We start from the raw sequence: 19,802 nt of genomic DNA on the forward strand, positions 1-19,802 counted from the left end.
GATAAATTCATGCTCATAAGGGAAATCCTACTTGCTAGCATTTCGTCGAATAGAACAAGTATCATACAAGCTTCATCAAACAAGGAAATTGATAATTCAATAGAATTTATAACATTCCACACATCACAATTACTTCTTACATCCTAGAATAATAAAAATCTACTCCATAATGGGAAAATCTACAATATAAGAGCTTAAATACATATAATTTCAAGAACTCTAAAAAAGGTGAAGAAAAACTTATCATTGGAGTCGAGTGAAGCCCCTAGACAAAGATCTTGGAGTGTCGATGAGGATGGAGCAATAGGACATCCTTGGATCACCCAGATGACACCTCCGAATGTCAAGATTTGACCTAGATGGTCACTTCTCACCTAGGATCCCCCTCCTCTAGCAAGGAGATGAAGTACCCATCTTATAAAAGTAAGGCACAAGGTGATCATGCCTCTGAGCATGGCCAAACCAATGCTTAGGCTTCTGACTGTGCCATTTGGCACGGCCAGAGCCATCTTGTCTTGGCCACAAATACCAAGCCTTGGCATTTGGCATGACCCTTCCCTGCTTTTGGCTTCTAGGCCGTGCCTTAAGGCATGGCCAGAGCTGGCTTGGTTCTGTCCACATGGCTAGGCGGTGCCATTTGGCACAACCAAAGAAGAGAAAGTCTTCTTTTTTTCTTCTGGGCCATGCCATTTAGCATGAACAACTCTTCAAAACTTCACCTTTAAGTATATGGTCGTGCCTCAAGTCTAACTTGGCTCTAGAGGATGGCACGAGCAGCTTCTAGCCGTGCTATGGGACATGGCCAGAACCATTTCTTCTATGATTCCTTCCTTGGCCATGCTTTAAAGCATGGACAAGTTCAATTTGCCTATGAATTTACTTGGGCACTCTAATCCTTGCTTTAATTGATCTTCATTTATGTCTGAAGTATCCTTTTCCTCTCCAAACTACTTCAAAAAGTGAAAGCAAACACCGAGCAAATCATTGGATGTAAAATAATAATTATGTTGAAATATAATAGAAAAGGATGTAAAACACATAAATCATAAATATGAAATATACATAGATGTGTGTCAAATAGTGAGAAATAACATATATAATCTATGTTCATCACACCCTCAGACTTAAAACTTTGCTTATCCTCAAGCAAACTCTGCAATCTAGATTCATGTGATAAAAAAGTGTATCCCTAGTGATTCTATTCAATTCTATCAATCTTATTAAAACTAATGAGCATAATCAAGAGTGATCTACCCTGAAGCCATGATTATTATCAAGCAAAATTCTACAGTTTAGAAGCATGAGTAGGAGTAAGTGCATCATAATCTTTGGTGAATCAATTTAACTCTATCAAATAATTTTAATAATGCGCATGATTATAAATGTATTTAATTAGCCTAAGAGTGCTCAATGCAAATCATGGCCTAAATTTCTCAAGTTTCAATTCCTAGTCTTAGTCAAGTCATCATTGAAACATCTTTTCCTTTTATTCCTTGTGGCTAACACTACTTTATTCAACTTTTCCTAGATCTAGCCAACGTCTAAAGAATGTGCTCGATAACAAGAGAAATTTAGTGTTTGTTTCCCCAATAACCTAACTCGGTCTCAAAGAGGCAAACAACTAGTTTCCACTCATGACAATGAATTTTTGAATTACTTATTTCATATGCTTTTTTTTCAATTGTACATTTGAAATGATGCAATTTATGGGATTTCTATTTTTTTTCAAATGAGCTTTAATGTTTCGAGCATCAATCTAATAACTGCTATGAAACCGCAAGTGCATGGTTTCATCATCAGTAATAAAAATATATCGAATCCACATGGATTATTAATTAAGCATTAGTTAACTTCGCATGGTGAATTATCTAAACAAACGTAAGATTGGTTGGAAAAGAGTGTAAGAGAAAGAGAAGAGAGAAGAGATGGTGGATCTTGAGAGGGGTTGAGCTAAGAGGATGTGAGAGATGGTTTGAGGTGAGATTCTAGGATTTTGGTTTCCTTGTGATGCTAGGTGATGTTACATAGATTGCTTAGTTCCTATTCTCTATGTTCATTCTCTTGTAGGAAGTTAGATGCATTACTGACTCTCCCATGGAGTGGATAAGCTGAATTGATCTCCTACTCTATACCCTATGATACTAAATGAAAGTAATTCCTATGAAGTTCATTAGCGGGGCAGCCTGTCACTAACGTCCCTTTGTCATACAATACAGAAACACACTAACACACAATAACATAGAAATAGAAATAGTGATTATGCTCGATCCCCTACTTCTTTGTGGAGATTTGTTTCTCCTTTCAAGGTGATACCCTAGATGTCCGTTAACGGGGCAACCTATCACTAGCGCCCCTCAGTCATACGATCTAGGGTATTCCCCCTACGGTATTAATAATTCTACACAATTATTTGATAAAACATGAAAAAGATATATAAAAGCTTCACATACACATTTCATCAAACATGAATAAGGCATTAATAAGTCATTGAATAGAAACATCGCAAATCCATATAGTTTTACATCTCCATCATATCACAGATACTCCCTAATCCTAGAAAGGAGATCAACTTCATTGCAAAGGAAGAACAACCCCAAAACATAAAGTAAAGCATACTTACAATCCTAGATGTGAAAAAAGGGGAAGAAGAGATGTTTGCCCATGTTTCCGATGTCTTGGGGATGCCTCCTTGCTCTAGAGATGGACGGATCATGAAGGGATGGAGGTGAATGAAGCTCTAGGGTTTCCCCCTATGGGGAGAACCCTTCCCCAAGGAGAGGCATGAAGTCCCAAACCCAAGATGAGTCAAAGAATGAGGTTCTTGACTCTTTTATACCTCCTCCAAACTGCCTAGAAATATTAGGATTATAGGGGTCCGGTAAACCAGGTTTTTTACCCATTAAACCAGGTTTTCTTGTGATTCATCCTGAACCAAACTTGTATCTCTTAAAATTATCTACAATCTGGCAATTCAAAGTTTGGTCTACAGTCTGGGCGGAGGTCCAGATGAATCTACAGTTAGGAGGCACAACCGTACCATTTAACACGGGTAGACAATGTTATATCTCTGTTGAATCTGAAGTAAAGTTATAGATTTTGAAGTTTACTACATTTCAGTATAAAGAACAACCCAAAAATCCAACCAAGCGTAAAGTTATGGTCGTTTTACAATCGGTATGCAATCAACCCAGAATTCAACATAGCTCTATTTTTGCGTGGCACGGCCCTGTGGCACGACCGTGTAGCATCCACATGGCCAGCTTCTTCTTGGCCTCGGCTATGGTCACACGGCCATGTGGATTCATACGACCTTACCCGACTTCGTCTCGGGTTGAGTCACACCACCATGGCCTTCTTCTTCATTGTTGGCCTCACACGACCGTGTGTGTCACACGGTCATGGTCTTCTTCGCCTCTGGAATGTTGGCATGGGGAGATTCACACGGTCGTGTGGGTCACACGGCCGTGGCTTGATTTGCCTCTGGTGGGGACACGGTCGTGTGGGTCACACAGCTTGAGCTTGTTTTCTTTCGGAGTTGCTCCCGAGTGCATTTTTACTCCATTTTCGCTCCAATAAAAGTCCTGTCAATCAAAATATGCAAAGAGCATATCTCCGCACAGAATATAATAGAAGTATGATATTATAATAAATAGGGTGCAATGAACATAGATTATGTTAATGAAATACAAGTAGATGTGCGTTAAAGTATGCATAAAAGTGTATATAATCTACGCACATCATACCCCCAGACTTAAACCTTTTCTTGTCCTTAAGCAAAAACTGTATCTAAACTCATGTGGTTAAATAGTCCATCATAATCTCTAGCAAGTCAATCTAATCCTATCAAATGATTTCATTGGTGAGCAAAATACAAAAATTGTTTGAGTACGGCTTAAGTAGTAGTTTTCCGTGCTCAGTGCAATAGTGGCCTAAATTTGTCAAGTATCAATCCCTAATCCTAGTCAAGTCATCATAAATTGTGTTCCTTATGCTTCTAGCGATAGGCACTTACCTGCCACACACTTGGTTCATCCTCCACAATCTGCACATGGTCTCAAAGGTGTTCTCGATATCAAGAGAAACATAGTAGTTATTTTCCAGTAACCTAACTCAGTCTCAAAGGGGTAACTTGCTAGTTTCAACTCACGACAACTGTTTTTTATATCCCTTATTCATTCATTTTTTTCATCATCATTTTTTTCTAAGTGATTGCAAGATGCAATACTTGAACACAAATGCAAATAAATGTAAATGTTGGGATATTTTGATTTTTTTCAAATGAGTTGACATGATTCGAGCCTCATCTAGTAACCAAAATGCAATTTGAAAAGTCACCAAAGAAACACTAGTACTAATCAAGTTCTATGAATCATGACTATTTTTAGAGTTATCTACCATCAAAACTAGGTAAGGTGTAAGAGATCATAAAACAAGGTCAATACTTAAACTCTTATAGTAAAAATATTGCTCACTTCATGCTATCATAGATAGAAAAAGATAGATTACTAAACATACTAGCATCATAAGTAACTCATAAACCACATAAATCTAGAACAAACGTACTAGTATTTTGCATTAAGGAACAAACAATCATGATATGATGAATGATGCAACTAGAAAAAAAAATTATTATGCAAAAAGAAGAATATAACAAAAACTAAACTAAACCTAATGCATCTAAAGCATCCCCCCAGACTTAAACTTTTCATTGTCCCAATGAAAACTAAAAACAATGTGGAGGAGATTTAAAGTAAGAGAAGTTACCAAATGATGAGTGCAAATACCCATGTCACATCATGTAATTGCCCTCCTCCTAATCTTTGAGTCCTATAAAAGAAGATAGACAAAAAAAATTAAGTAGAGGATATAGGTTTATTATATAATGAAAGAAATGAAACTAGAAAGAACTAAAGACATAAATGGAAACAAGAAAAATAAACTTGGTTGCCTCCCAAGAAGTGTTTGTTTAAGGTCATTAGCTCGACCACCTTATTAGATCATCGAAATCGTGACTTGGCCGGAGTAGAATACTTCCAGATTTTTCTTCCAATTGCCCAATTTATTATGAAGAGAGTTGTCATTATAAGAGCAATGTAGTGTATCACCGCTCTCCTCATCTTCGTCTCCTTAAGAGTTCTTTCTGACGGTCGAAGACAGTTCAGTGTGAGCTTCCAATTATTGGCCGCTTGAAAACCTACACACCCAAAAGAAAAGCAGACCTCCCACAAGCATGTAATATAAGAAAGAACTAGAACTATATTAGTATGAACTGAGTATGTATCAAAAATTAAATCACATCCAATAAAATCAATTATAGGTACCTCTATGAAATTTTCTAAAAGATCACTAGAAATACTAACCTTGCATTGTTGAGATGTACCTGAAAGTTATAAACAAGTGGATGTGACCCCTTCAGAATTACGTAGTGGCTCTAGCTCTGACTCAAGTGGTGATGCTTCTGAAAGTGGTGATTCTTGAGGCTTTGCTTCCATTGCACAAGTCCCTACACATTTACCAGATTTTTGCTAAAAACTAAAATTCCAGAGTATTAGCAGATTTTTGGAAAATGTGACAAATAACAGTTGGATGAGATGTACTACCACACTCTCGACAAAGGAAATCAAATTGGTGATCTTTGGATTCATAATTTTCATCAATGAGAGATTTTACTCTTGTGCTCATGGGTGTGAAAAATTCTCTCGAAGTCCTACTTGACATATTAGTGCTCAAGATATCTAAAAACAATTATAAGGAAAACAAAAAAATATAGAATTAAAGACAAGAAATAAAATGCATAATGAAAACAAGAAATAAAATATAAAAAGAAAAAGAAAAATATCTAGAGTAACTCATTTGCTAATCAACTAATGTTAATCGAAAACAGTTCCCGGAAACAGCGCCAAAAACTTATTACGCAACCGTAAGTACACGGTTTCATCGTCAATAATAAAAATATATCGAATCCACAGGGATTGTTGATTAAGCACTAGTTAACTTCGCATGGTGAATTATCTAGACAAACGTAAGATTGGTTGGAAAAGAGAGTAAGAGAAAGAGAAAGAGAAGAGAGAAGAGATGGTGGGTCTTAAGACGGGTTGAGCTAAGAGGATGTGAGAGATAGATTGAGGTGCAATTCTAGGATTTTGGTTTCCTTGTGATGCTAGGCGATGTTACATAGATTGCTTAGTTCCTATCCTCTATGTTCATGCTCTTGTAGGAAGTTAGATGCATTACCTACTCTCCCCTGCAGTGGATAAGCTGGCATGATCTCCTACTCCATGTCCTATGCTACTAAATTAAAGTGATTCTTATGAAATCCATTAGCGGAGTAGCCTGTCACTAATGCCCCTTGGTCATACAACATAGAAACACACTAACACACAATAACATAGAAATAAAAATAGTGATTATGCCCAATCCCCTACTTCCTTGTGAAGATTTGTTTCTCCATTCAAGGTGATACCCTAGATGTCCATTAGCGGGGCAACTTATCACTAGCGCCCCTCGGTCATACGATCTAGGGTATTCCCCCTATAGTATTAATAATTCTACATAATTATTTGATAAAACATGCAAAAGATATATAAAATCTTCACATACACATTTCATTAAACATGAACAAGGCATTAACAAGCCATTGAATAGAAACATCGCAAATTCATATACGTCTCCATCACATCACATATACTCCCTAATCCTAGAAAGGAGATCAACTTCATTGCAAAGGAAGAAAAATCCCAAAATATAAAGTAAAGCATACTTACTGTTGGTGCAACCTTAGGTCAGGGTTGACCTAGTTGACTTGACTCGAGTTGACCTGACTCGAGTTGTATTTTGATGTTTGACGAGAATAGAAAAGTTCTATTCTGATGTTTGACGAGAATAGAAAAGTTCTATTCTGATGTTTGAAGAAAATAGAAAAGTTGTATTCTGATGTTTGACAGAATACAAACTTGGGAGATTGCGGGTGCAAGCTTTGGTCAAGGTTGACCTGGTTGACCCGAGGTGAGTCGACCTGATTTGGGAAAATCCTGGTGAGTGAAGCTAGGCAGTTTGGAAGTCCTGGTGAGTGAAGCCAGGCAAGGGAAATCCAGATGGGTCAAGGTTGACCAGACATCTGGTGAAAAGTCCAAGCAGGGAGCTTAGCACGGGAAAAGTCCAAGTATGGAGACTTGGCACGGAGAAGACCAAGTTGGAGACTTGGCACGCGAAGTCGGAGAGAGCTCGGTAGCTCGGTAGCTCGGTAGCTCGGTAGCTCGGTGGCTCAGTAGCTCGTTCTCCGGACGAAGTCGGAGAGAGCTCGGTAGCTAGGTAGCTCGGTAGCTCGGTGGCTCGGTAGCTCGTTCTCCGGACGAAGTCGGAGAGAGCTCGGTAGCTCGGGAGCTCGGGAGCTCGGGAGCTCGGGAGCTCGGTAGCTCGGTAGCTCGGTAGCTAGGTAGCTCGGTAGCTCGGTCTCCGGACGAAGTCGGAAAGAGCTCGGTAGCTCGGTAGCTCGGGAGCTCGGTAGCTCGTTCTCAGGACCAGGTAGGATTTAGGGCTGGGAGCTCTAAACCTGGATCAGTCTGGAGACCGATCAGGAGAAAATGTCGCAGAAGTAAAAGGGTGGTGGATCGGTCTATGGACCGATCCACATCCAATCTGATCGGTCGCTACGACCGATCAGACCATCCTCAGACCGATCAAACTGTTGTCTGATCGGTCCAAGGATCTGCGATCGGTCTGCTGACTGATCCACAGTTAAGATCATTGTGCATGCGCTTTCTCTGATATTTTCTGATTCGCACTTCTTTTTGCCCATATCTGTTTAACCTTCTGCTGTGAGTCTTTTGGAGATACAGGTTGCAGGTACCATACCAGTGCTTAGTTTCAAATTAAGCCTCATCAAAGGAATGAGACAAAAGATCTTTCCATTGCTTTCACTGCGTCAAATACATTTGAAGCAGCAACGGCTACAGGTTACGATTGGCTGTGTTTCTGACAGTGATCAGGCGGCGATTGGCTTAACTCCTGGTGATTGGTTCAAGCTCAGAGGCACCAGTGAAGACCGTGGTTCTATTGGTGTGATCTCAGAGAATCAGAAGAGGAAGAGAAGCGATTGGCGAAGCCGTAGCTTGCAGCAGGGATTCGGTGCAGGTTGGCAGCGATCCGGTGCAGGCTGATCGAATGCAGAGACATAAGAAGCAGTCTATGCTGGAAAGAAAAAAGCACAAAAAAAAAATGAGAAGCAAGAAAAAAAAAGGTGTGTGTGTTTCGGTTGAGAGCTTGCTGTGCTCTTGGACTCTGTCTTCATCATCTTCGTGGCTGTGAGCTTACTTCGATTTCCTTTGAGCCACTGTGATCTGTAAGTCTTGTGTGCTTCATTTTAAATCTGTTCAAGACTTTATGGAGAGGTTTCTCCACCGAGAAGGAGAGCTTCATTAGCCGGAGTCATCCGGGGTGTGATCTACTGAAGATCAAGGGCTCGTCCACCTTACGGACATGCCGAGGAGTAGGGGCAAGTTATCCCCGAACCTCGTATATCCGTGTGTTAGTGTGCTTGTTTCCTTCTTGTTTTAGTTTCCTAATTCCGTTGTGCTAACAAGTTTCTTTGTAGAAATTTGTGTTTAAGTTTTTAAGAGGCTATTCACCCCCCCCCCCCTCCTCTAGCCATCTAAGATCCTAACAAGTGGTATCAGAGCTTGGCGCTCTTCATCCGGACTAACACCCTAAAGAGCAAGAAGATGGCTATGAAGGAAGGCTTTAGCACCAATCGTCCACCCTACTTCGACGGAGCGGATTTCCAATATTGGAAGAGCCGCATGGAGTATTACCTCAAGACCGACATCTCCATGTGGTTCTCGGTCAAGGAAGGGTTCACACCTCCAAAGGACGAAGAATGTAAGGAACTAGACTCGTCGAGGTGGTCCGCCGAGCAAACCCGCAAAGGACAAGCCGATGCCAAGGCAGTGGTAACCCTACAATGTGGGCTAGCCAAAGATCAACTCGTCAAGGTAGGTCCAGTTACGAGCGTAAAAGAGTTGTGGAACAAGCTCATCGAGCTCCAAGAAGGAACCCGAGACTCTCGGATCGCCAAGAGAGACTTGTTCCTAAACCAACTACAAAACCTCACCATGAAGGAGAACGAAACGGTAAGTGAATTACATGGAAGGTTCAAAGAGATCCTCAATGGTCTTCATTCCATGGATGAACGTGTAGAGAATCGCGATCTCGTAAGGTATGCACTCAAAGCTTTTCCAAGGAATGCCTTGTGGTCATCAATGGTAGATGCCTACAAGGTTTCCAAGGACCTTTCAGTTGTTAAGTTAGATGAATTTTTCTGTGAAATGGAACTTCATGAACTTGCTAACAAAGGTCAAAAAGAGAAAGGTATTGCCTTAGTTGCAGGAGAAAAGAGCAAGGATGGAAGAAGAAAGAAAGAAAAGAAGAAGGATAAAGAGATCCCTACATCCTCATCCTCCTCCGAGTCCGATGATGAAGGTGGATCATCATCAAGCGAGATGGCCAACTTTGTAAGGAGGATCATGAGAAGAAGCCGGAGATACAAAGGGAAAGGTAAATCTCTTAATCAAAATATTGATAAGACTAACGTTACTTGTTATGAGTGTAGCAAGAAAGGACACTATCGGATCGAGTGTCCAAAACTCAAGAAGAAGGAGGAAAGGGCCAAGAAGAAGAATCTCAAAGCTACTTGGGATGAATCCTCCTCAAGCTCATCGGAGGAAGAGAAGAAGGAGAAAAGCACACGTCAACTAGCGCTCATGGCAAGGGAGGAACCGGATTCCGGAAGTGATGGTGACACAAGTGACACATCAACCGCGGCTTCATCATCTTCGGATGATGAAGAGGTAACTTCGCCTCATTTAGAAAAGTGTTATAGAACTATTACTCATTTGTCTACCTTGCTTAAAAAATCAAAAACAAAAAATAAATCATTAAAAGAAGAAGTAGAAAACTTGAGGGCCCTCAGGGAAGATGAGGTTGATGACCTACATCTAGAGGTCCTTGAGGATGAAAACAAAGCTTTAAAAAGTGAAGTTGAGAAACTCAAGAAAATACTTGAGAAATTCTCAACTAGCTCTAAGACCTTAGACATGATTCTAAATGCCCAAAGGGCGGTCTACAACAAAGCCGGGTTAGGATATCAACCCAAAGAGTCTAGTTTCATTTCACTAGTGTCTAGAACCCAATTTCATAGATCACATGCTTCTAGGGTTCATGAGAATAGGAAGGGTGTAACCAAGGCATGGGTTCCTAGATCTTACATTGTAGATGCATTAGGTCCCAAGATTTGGGTACCTAAAACATCTATCTTTCGTGTCTTGTAGGCATTGGTAAAGGGGGAGCGTCTATCAACTTGGTTTGTTGATAGTGGATGCTCCAAGCACATGACCGGGGACAAGTCACTATTTTCTACCATTCAAAACAAAAATAGAGGTAATGTGTCATTTGCTAACAATGGTAGTCTTAAGGTTATAGGAGTTGGAGACATTCAAATATCCGGATGCCTCCAAATCAAGAATGTCCTTCTAGTCAAGGGGATGACTTTTAATCTCCTAAGTGTCAGTCAATTGTGTGATACGGGTTACACAATTGAGTTTCATTCGAGTCAATGTCTAGTCAAAAACATTGACACACTTGACACGGTACTAGTAGGCACAAGAGTAGATAACATTTATCAAGTTTCTTTTAAAAGTGCTACTAATGCTCTTGCTAAGTGTTTCATGTCAAAAGAAGAAGAATCGTGGCTTTGGCATAGGAGGTTGGCTCATGTGAACATGAAGAATATCCGGAAGCTGGTCAACAAAGGGTTAGTGCGAGGCTTACCAAGCATCAAGTACCAAAAGACCAAATTATGTGATGCGTGTCAGAAGGGTAAGCAAGCTAAAACTCCTCATAAAGGTAAAAGCGCTGTAAGTACAACTACTTCCTTAGACTTATTACATATGGATTTGTTTGATTGCAGTAGTGTTATCTCATTAAATGGAAGTAGATATTGTTTAGTGATTATTGATGACTTTACTAGGTATACATGGACCTTCTTTTTGAAAACTAAGGAAAAAACCATAAATATTTTTATATCCTTTTGTAGAAGAACTGAAAATGAAAAATCAACAACAATTAAAACCATTAGAAGTGATCATGGTGGTGAATTTCAAAATCATAGGTTTTTAGAATTCTGTCAAGAAAAGGGATATAGGCATGAGTTCTCTACTCCAAGGACCCCACAGCAAAATGGGGTTGTGGAGAGAAAGAACCGAGTCTTACAAGAGGCTGCACGAAGTATGTTCAATGAGTACTCATTACCGAGTTACTTATGGGCTGAAGCTGTGAATACAGCTTGCTATGTGCAAAACCGAGTCCTGATAAATAGGTTTTTAGGAAAAACTCCTCATGAACTTTGGTTTGGGAAACCCCCTACAATTAAACATCTTAGGGTGTTTGGTTGTAAGGTGTTTATTTTGAACACCAAGGATCATCTTGGAAAATTTTCGGCCAAGGCTGATGAAGGGATACTGGTCGTACTCTCACCAGCAAAGCCTATCGAGTCTACAACAATAGGACTAAATTGATTGAAGAATCCTCTGATGTAGCTTTTGAAGAAATCCCGAACTTAAATGATCAATCAAGGGATGTAGGAGAAATTCAACTTGAACTTAGAAGGCTAAGTTTGAATGATCGAAACATAGAAAGAGTCAAAGTTGACTCTGATGATGATGAACAAAGGCAACAAAGAACTCAATCTGATCCTTTGCCTGATATTGAGTCCTTGCCTGTGCCTAGTGAGACCATTCATGAGGCACCATCAATACCAAGACAATCTAGGATAGCCACTAGTCATCCCCAAGACCAAATTGTGGGAGACATCCAACAAGGGGTTAGGACTAGGTCATTCTTTAGAAATGAGACTAATGAAGTCGCATTGATTTCAGAGATTGAACCAAAATTAGTTGATGAGGCATTGCGCGATCCTGATTGGATCATAGCTATGCAAGATGAGTTAGGTCAATTTGAAAGGAGCCAAGTGTGGGACTTAGTTCCTAGACCTAAGAAGACCACCATTATTGGAACTAAATGGGTCTACAAAAATAAGTTAAATCAAAAGGGAGAAGTTGTAAGAAACAAGGCAAGACTTGTAGCCAAGGGCTATAGTCAAGTCGAAGGTCTCGATTATGATGAGACTTATGCTCCCGTAGCCCGATTAGAGTCCATTCGTTTGATGCTAGCTTTTGCTGCACATAGAGGTTTCAAGCTCTATCAAATGGATGTTAAATCTGCCTTCTTAAATGGCTTTATTAAAGAAGAAGTCTATGTTGAACAACCACCGGGGTTTGTGAATGCCGAAGCTCCAAACCACGTGTACAAACTCAAGAAAGCACTTTATGGGCTTAAACAAGCACCACGAACTTGGTACGAAAGGTTGTCAACATATTTGCTAGAAAAGGGTTTTGTAAGAGGCCAAATAGACCCAACACTATTTCTGCGTAGAGATAGTGAAAACATTTTTGTAGCCCAAGTGTATGTCGATGACATAATTTGTGGCTCAAATAACAAGGGATATTTAAATGAATTTATTTCTCACATGGAAAGTGAGTTTGAGATGAGTCTAGTAGGAGAATTGACTTTATTCCTTGGACTTGAAATCAAGCAAACTCGAGATGGAATTTATGTCCATCAAACGAAATACACTCAAGAGATGCTCATGCTCAAAAAATTCAACATGAGTGACTCTAAGGAAGTGTCCACTCCAATGGCGACAAACACTCGTCTTGACAATGATGAGAGTGGGAAACCAGTTGATCTAACGCAATATAGAAGCATGATCGGTAGTCTTCTATATCTCACAGCTAGTCAACCGGACATACTTTTTGCTGTGGGCATGTGCGCTAGATATCAAGTTTGTGCCAAGGAATCTCATTTAACTGCAGTTAAGAGAATTCTAAGATATCTCAAGGGCACAATTAAAGTAGGACTGTGGTACCCTCGTACGGAGTCTTTTGATTTGATAGGCTATACCGATTCCGATTATGCTGGATGCAAATTGGATCGAAAAAGCACTAGTGGGGGTTGCCAATTTTTAGGTTCATCGTTGATTAGTTGGTCAAGTCGGAAGCAACATTGTGTTGCTCTCTCCACGACCGAGGCTGAATACATTGCCATGGGAGAGAGTGTATCACAATTGTTGTGGATGATTCACACTCTAGAAGATTATGGACTTTCATATAAAGGAGTGCAAGTGTTGTGTGACAACATTAGCACAATAAACCTAACGAAAAATCCAGTCCATCATTCTAGGACCAAACACATTGAAGTGCGTCATCACTTCATTAGAGATCACGTAGCTAGGGGAGACATTGCACTCACATATGTTGAGTCAAAGTCAAACTTAGCCGATATTTTCACCAAACCCCTTCCGGAAAATGAATTTAGTCATTTAAGGAGGGAATTGGGAATGTGTTTGGCTTAATAAGTCATTTTGACCACATCATGATCAATAAGGACCATTAAAATGACAAGAGAAATTGGAAAATTAATTTGGGCAACTTGGGGACATCTCACACAAACTATAAGGTTTAACAAAATATTTTTGTTTGCTAGAAATGGGGTGAGATGCTAGGATCAACCAAATTATTCAAAATGAATCATGCATCCCTTGAATAATTAGGTTGAAGAGACATAAATTGAGTATGGGGAAGGCCATTACATAATTCATGTGTATTTGGCTCCTAGATCTTACTCATATATTCCAACCAAGGAATCTTGGTTGGACCTGTGTCTAGATATCATCTAACCTTGTTGATGTGTTGATTGATACCCTTGATCGATACCTTTCGTGATTTTGTTTGAAACTAGGATAAGTCATTGAAATTATGATAGAAATTTGGATATATTTTGACAAACTTGAAACTGAATCTTTAGGACTATAGACAATTTAAGACCATAGGACCTCATCGCTGGGAATTAGTTATGCATATAGACTCTTCAGGGCCTAGATACTGAACTTGGAAGGTTTACTGGAGAAACTTCTACGAATTATCTACGAATTTCAGTTACTAAATTTCAGTATCAGACACTGATCGGTCTATCGACCGATCCAGTGAGGTCTGATCGGTCTGGTGACCGATCAGAGCGTGCCAAAATGCTGATTTTCGACTGTGTTGTATGAAATTTCAGCTGAAAGTTAAAACACAGTTTGTGTTTTGGATTTCTAAAGGTTTGAAACTCTCCAAGACATTGTTGGTGCAATGGTCAAGGGGGAGTTGACTTTTAGGGGGAGTTTTTACTAGTCATGATTAGTGATATGGGATTATCACTAAGTTGATTGTTGACGTTAGTATCAAGGGGGAGATTAAGGGTTTCAGTGAAAGGTATGGGACTTTCATTACGAAGAAACTCTTGACTTGAATCACTATTTTTGATGTGTGTCAAAAAGGGGTAGAATGGGAGAATGTTGAGAGAATGTTCAAGGAAGAACATTAGAGTTTGGGGAGAATGTTCAAGGAAGAACATTGGAAAACCTAAGTTAGGTTAACCTAACTTGATTATGGTTTTTGTCAAACATTAAAAAGGGGGAGATTGTTGGTGCAACCTTAGGTCAGGGTTGACCTGGTTGACTTGACTCGAGTTGACCTGACTCGAGTTGTATTTTGATGTTTGACGAGAATAGAAAAGTTCTATTCTGATGTTTGATGAGAATAGAAAAGTTCTATTCTGATGTTTGAAGAAAATAGAAAAGTTGTATTCTGATGTTTGACAGAATACAAACTTGGGAGATTGCGGGTGCAAGCTTTGGTCAAGGTTGACCTGGTTGACCCGAGGTGAGTCGACCTGATTTGGGAAAATCCAGGTGAGTGAAGCCAGGCGAAAATCCTAGTGAGTGAAGCTAGGTGAAAGTGGAAGTCCTGGTGAGTGAAGCTAGGCAGTTTGGAAGTCCTGGTGAGTGAAGCCAGGCAAGGGAAATCCAGATGGGTCAAGGTTGACCAGACATCTGGTGAAAAGTCCAAGCAGGGAGCTTGGCACGGGAAAAGTCCAAGTATGGAGACTTGGCACGGAGAAGACCAAGTTGGAGACTTGGCACGTGAAGTCGGAGAGAGCTCGGTAGCTCGGTAGCTCGGTAGCTCGGTAGCTCGGTGGCTCGGTAGCTCGTTCTCCGGACGAAGTCGGAGAGAGCTCGGTAGCTCGGTAGCTCGGTGGCTCGGTAGCTCGTTCTCCAGACGAAGTCGGAGAGAGCTCGGTAGCTCGGTAGCTCGGTAGCTCGGGAGCTCGGGAGCTCGGGAGCTCGGGAGCTCGGGAGCTCGGTAGCTCGGTAGCTCGGTAGCTCGGTAGCTCGGTAGCTCGGTCTCCCGACGAAGTCGGAGAGAGCTCGGTAGCTCAGTAGCTCGGGAGCTCGGTAGCTCGGTAGCTCGGTAGCTCGGTAGCTCATTCTCAGGACCAGGTAGGATTTAGGGCTGGGAGCTCTAAACCTGGATCAGTCTGGAGATCGATCAGGAGAAAATGCCGCAGAAGCAAAAGGGTGGTGGATCGGTCTATGGACCGATCCACATCCAATCTGATCGGTCGCCACGACCGATCAGACCATCCTCAGACCGATCAAGCTGTTGTCTGATCGGTCCAAGGATCTGCGATCGGTCTGCTGACCAATCCACAGTTAAGATCATTGTGCATGCGCTTTCTCTGATATTTTCTGATTCGCACTTCTTTTTGCCCATATCTGTTTAACCTTCTGCTGTGAATCTTTTGGAGATACAGGTTGCAGGTACCATACCAGTGCTTAGTTTCAAATTAAGCCTCATCAAAGGAAAGAGACAAAGGATCTTTCCATTGCTTTCTCTGCATCAAATACATTTGAAGCAGCAACGGCTACAGGTTGCGATTGGCTGTGTTTCTGACAGTGATCAGGCGGCGATTGGCTTAACTCCTGGTGATTGGTTAGAGCTCAGAGGCACCAGTAAAGACCGTGGTTCTATTGGTGTGAGCTCAAAGAATCAGAAGAGGAAGAGAAGCGATTGGCGAAGCCGTAGCTTGCAGCAGGGATTCGGTGCAGGTTGGCAGCGATCCGGTGCAGGCTGATCGAATGCAGAGACATAAGAAGCAGTGTATGCTGGAAAGAAAAAAGCACAAAAAAAAATGAGAAGCAAGAAAAAAAAAGGTGAGTGTGTTTCGGTTGAGAGCTTGCTGTGCTCTTGGACTCTGTCTTCATCATCTTCGTGGCTGTGAGCTTACTTCGATTTCCTTTGAGCCACTGTGATCTGTAAGTCTTGTGTGCTTCATTTTAAATCTGTTCAAGACTTTGTGGAGAGGTTTCTCCACCAAGAAGGAGAGCTTCATTAGCCGCAGTCATCCGGGGTGTGATCTACCGAAGATCAAGGGCTCGTCCACCTTACGGACACGCCGAGGAGTAGGGGCAAGTTATCCCCGAACCTCGTATATCCGTGTGTTAGTGTGTTTGTTTCCTTCTTGTTTTAGTTTCCTAATTCCGCTGTGCTAACAAGTTTCTTTGTAGAAATTTGTGTTTAAGTTTTTAAGAGGCTATTCTCCCCACCTCTAGCCATCTAAGATCCTAACACTTACAACCCTAGATGTGAGAAGATGGGGAAGAAGAGATGCTTGCCGATGTTTCCGATGTCTTAGGGATGTCTCCTTGCTTCGGAGATGGACGGATCATGAAGGGATGGAGGTGAATGATGCTCTAGAGTTTCCCCCTAAGTGGAGAACCCTTCCCCAAGGAGAGGGACGAAGTCCCAAACCAAAGATGAGTCAATGAATGAGGTTCTTGACCCTTTTATACCTCTAAACTGCCCAAAAAAACCAGGATTAGAGGGGTTCGGTAAACTAAATTTTTTTACCCATTAAACCAGGTTTTCTCATGATTCACCCTGAACCAAAGTTGTAGCTCTTGAAATTATCTACAATAGGATATTTGGATCGAGCCCTGGCTCTAGCTGAGCCGAAAGTTATGGCAGTTTAAAGTTTGGTCTGCAGTCTGGACAGAGGTCCAGATGAATCCGCGGTAGGGAGGCATGGACATGCCATTTAGCATGGGGTAGACAATGCTATATCTCTGTTGTATCTGAATAAAGTTGTAGATCTTGAAGTTAGCTACGTTTCAGTATAAATAACATCCCAAAACTCTAATCAAGCGCAAAGTTATGGCCATTTTACAATCGGTTTGTAATCTATCAAGAATTCAGCACAGCTTTGTTTTGGCGTGGCACGGCCCCGTGGCGCGACCGTGTGACATCCACACAGCCAGCTTCTTCTTAGCCTTGGCTCTGGTCACACCGCCGTGTGGATTCACATGGCCTTACCCAACTTCCTCTCGGGTTGAGTCACACGGCCGTGTGGCTCACACGGCCGTGTGGCTCGCACCACCGTGTGGCTCACACGACCGTGTGGCTCGAACCACCGTGTCATTCTTCTTCACTGTTGGCCTCACACGGCCATGTGTGTCACACGGACATAGCCTTCTTCGCCTCTGGAATATTGGCATGGGGAGATTCACACGGCCGTGTGGGTCACACAATCATGGCTTGATCTGCCTTTGGTGGGGACACGGACATGTGGGTCACACGGCCTGAGCTTGTTTTCTTCCAGAGTTGCTCCCGTGCGCATTTTTACTCCATTTTCACTCCAATATGCGTCCTGTCAATCAAAATATGCAAAGAGCATATCTCCGCACAGAATGTAATGGAAGTATAACATTATAATGAAATAGGGTGCAATAAACATAGATTATGCTAATGAAATACAAGTAGATGTGTGTTAAAGTATGCATAAAAGTGTATATAATCTACGCACATCAATAACCGAGATATAGTTAACAAACCACCATGGTAATTCAAGTACTCATCAAGTCAAATGATTCATGACTATTTTCAAAACTTTCAACTATCAAAATAAGACAAGGTGTATAGAGATCCTCATGCTAGACTAGAATCAAATCATTTCAATGGAAAATAATGCTCAAGTCCTTCTATTGATGATAGAGAAAAGTAGATCACCAAACATACTAGCACTCATAACCTATCAACATGAATCTAAACCATAAACGTGCAAAAAATTTTGTTATTAAACAAATCATATAATTATTTTGTTCCATTACAGATAGAAAAATAGATCACTAAATATACTGACAATAAGAAATGTAACTCATGACCTCTAGATAATTATCATACTAGAAGTTTACTCTTGGACAAGTTAACAGTAATAGTGTAGAAAGTGTAACTCTAAATGCCTCAAAACATGAGGGGAAAAAAGTTCAACTAGACTAAGAAAATAAAATGTGCCACCCCCCTCACCAACTTGGACACTTCATTGTCCTCAATGAAAATTCCGTATCAAATTTTGATGATATTGATATACAACATTTATTTGAATTTAAACTATTCGCATAGTGCCCTAAAATTCCACTTCCTTCCTCCTAAACATCTTGAAGGCTAATTTAACTTAGAATTTCAAGAACTAATCTAGGGTAAGTAAGGTAGTGCATATTCATGAATCCACCCCACCCTATATTATTGAAAAGTTCATTCACATCTTTGTCAAAACCAAGAGTTTCCAAAGTTTTGCAATCCAGATACCTTGTGCTTACAATTAGACGCTTCACTAAGGCATTAAAATGCAATTGTTGAAGGATATTTAAGAAGGTAATACCAAAATTGTTTGATGTACCTTTGTAATGTGCATTAGGTTCTTCATTGATAACAATTGATTCCTTGCCATTGCTCGAAGAAGCCCCAAGTCCATTGTTGCATCGATGATACATGATTTTGAAGAGATATGGTCCAATCTAAGGGAAAAAAATGGAGAAGAAAACTTAAGAGGAGGAAAGAAAATTTGAGAAGAAGAAGGGAGTGTGCGGTGTCGTGCCCTAGGGCATGACCACGGCTGGGTTTATAACCTAGCTGTGTGTTATTAGCATGGCCCATTATGTGGCCGTGTCTTTTGACATGGGCAAAACCAAAATGGCTCTGCCTCTTTATTTTGTGATCGTGTCTTTTAACACGGCTTGCCTCCCTTGTTGCTTCATGCTCGTGGAAAATACCACGGGTAGAGCTAAAGTGGCTCTGTTATGTTTTCCTAACCCATGCCTTAGGGAATGGGTACTCCCCATGCCCCGTGCCAAAGGGAACCGGAGCTTATTCTAGCTGAGTTTGCCCATGCCAATTAGCACGAGCAGAGACAAGACAACTATGTTTTCCTTCCTTTGTCTGTGCCAAATGGCACAAGCATGGCCTTATTTACTCTTCAGGCTGTGCCAAATGGCTCGACCAAGTCTAAAATTTGAAAAGTACAAAGATGAAACTATTAGGCTCCATAAAGCAGAAAAATATGAAACAAGATAAGAAAACTCTTGGGGTGCCTCCCAAGGAGCACTTGTTTTAGGTCCCAAGCTCAGCCTTTGACACAGCTCAACTTAAAGCCTTGACCTTGAAAGGGAGGTGTTCCCCTCCATAGCCAGCTGTGACAGAAAGATGGTGAAGCCAAACCTGATGGTTTCCTTCCAAAACTGCCTATTGCTTCCCCACACTAACTATTATGTCAGGGGGTTTTCATGCTTTTCTTCTCCAAACCTACAACCATTTTCAATTAACATTAAAGTACTTGGAAAAGAGTTTGGAATTAATTCAAAATAAGGACACAGTGATGTTGGGGATAAGTTAAAGGCAAGATCTTCCTTGCCAACTTTCAGTGATAGCTTGTGATTCTTCACATCTATGTTTGCTCAAGCTATGGCAAGAAATGCCTTTCAATAATTATAGTAATCTCCTCTTCCATGTCTAGGACCACAAAATCTGTAGGGA

The sequence above is a fragment of the Zingiber officinale genome, chromosome 11A, assembly GCF_018446385.1.
Source record: "Zingiber officinale cultivar Zhangliang chromosome 11A, Zo_v1.1, whole genome shotgun sequence".
Taxonomy (NCBI): Eukaryota; Viridiplantae; Streptophyta; class Magnoliopsida; order Zingiberales; family Zingiberaceae; genus Zingiber; species Zingiber officinale.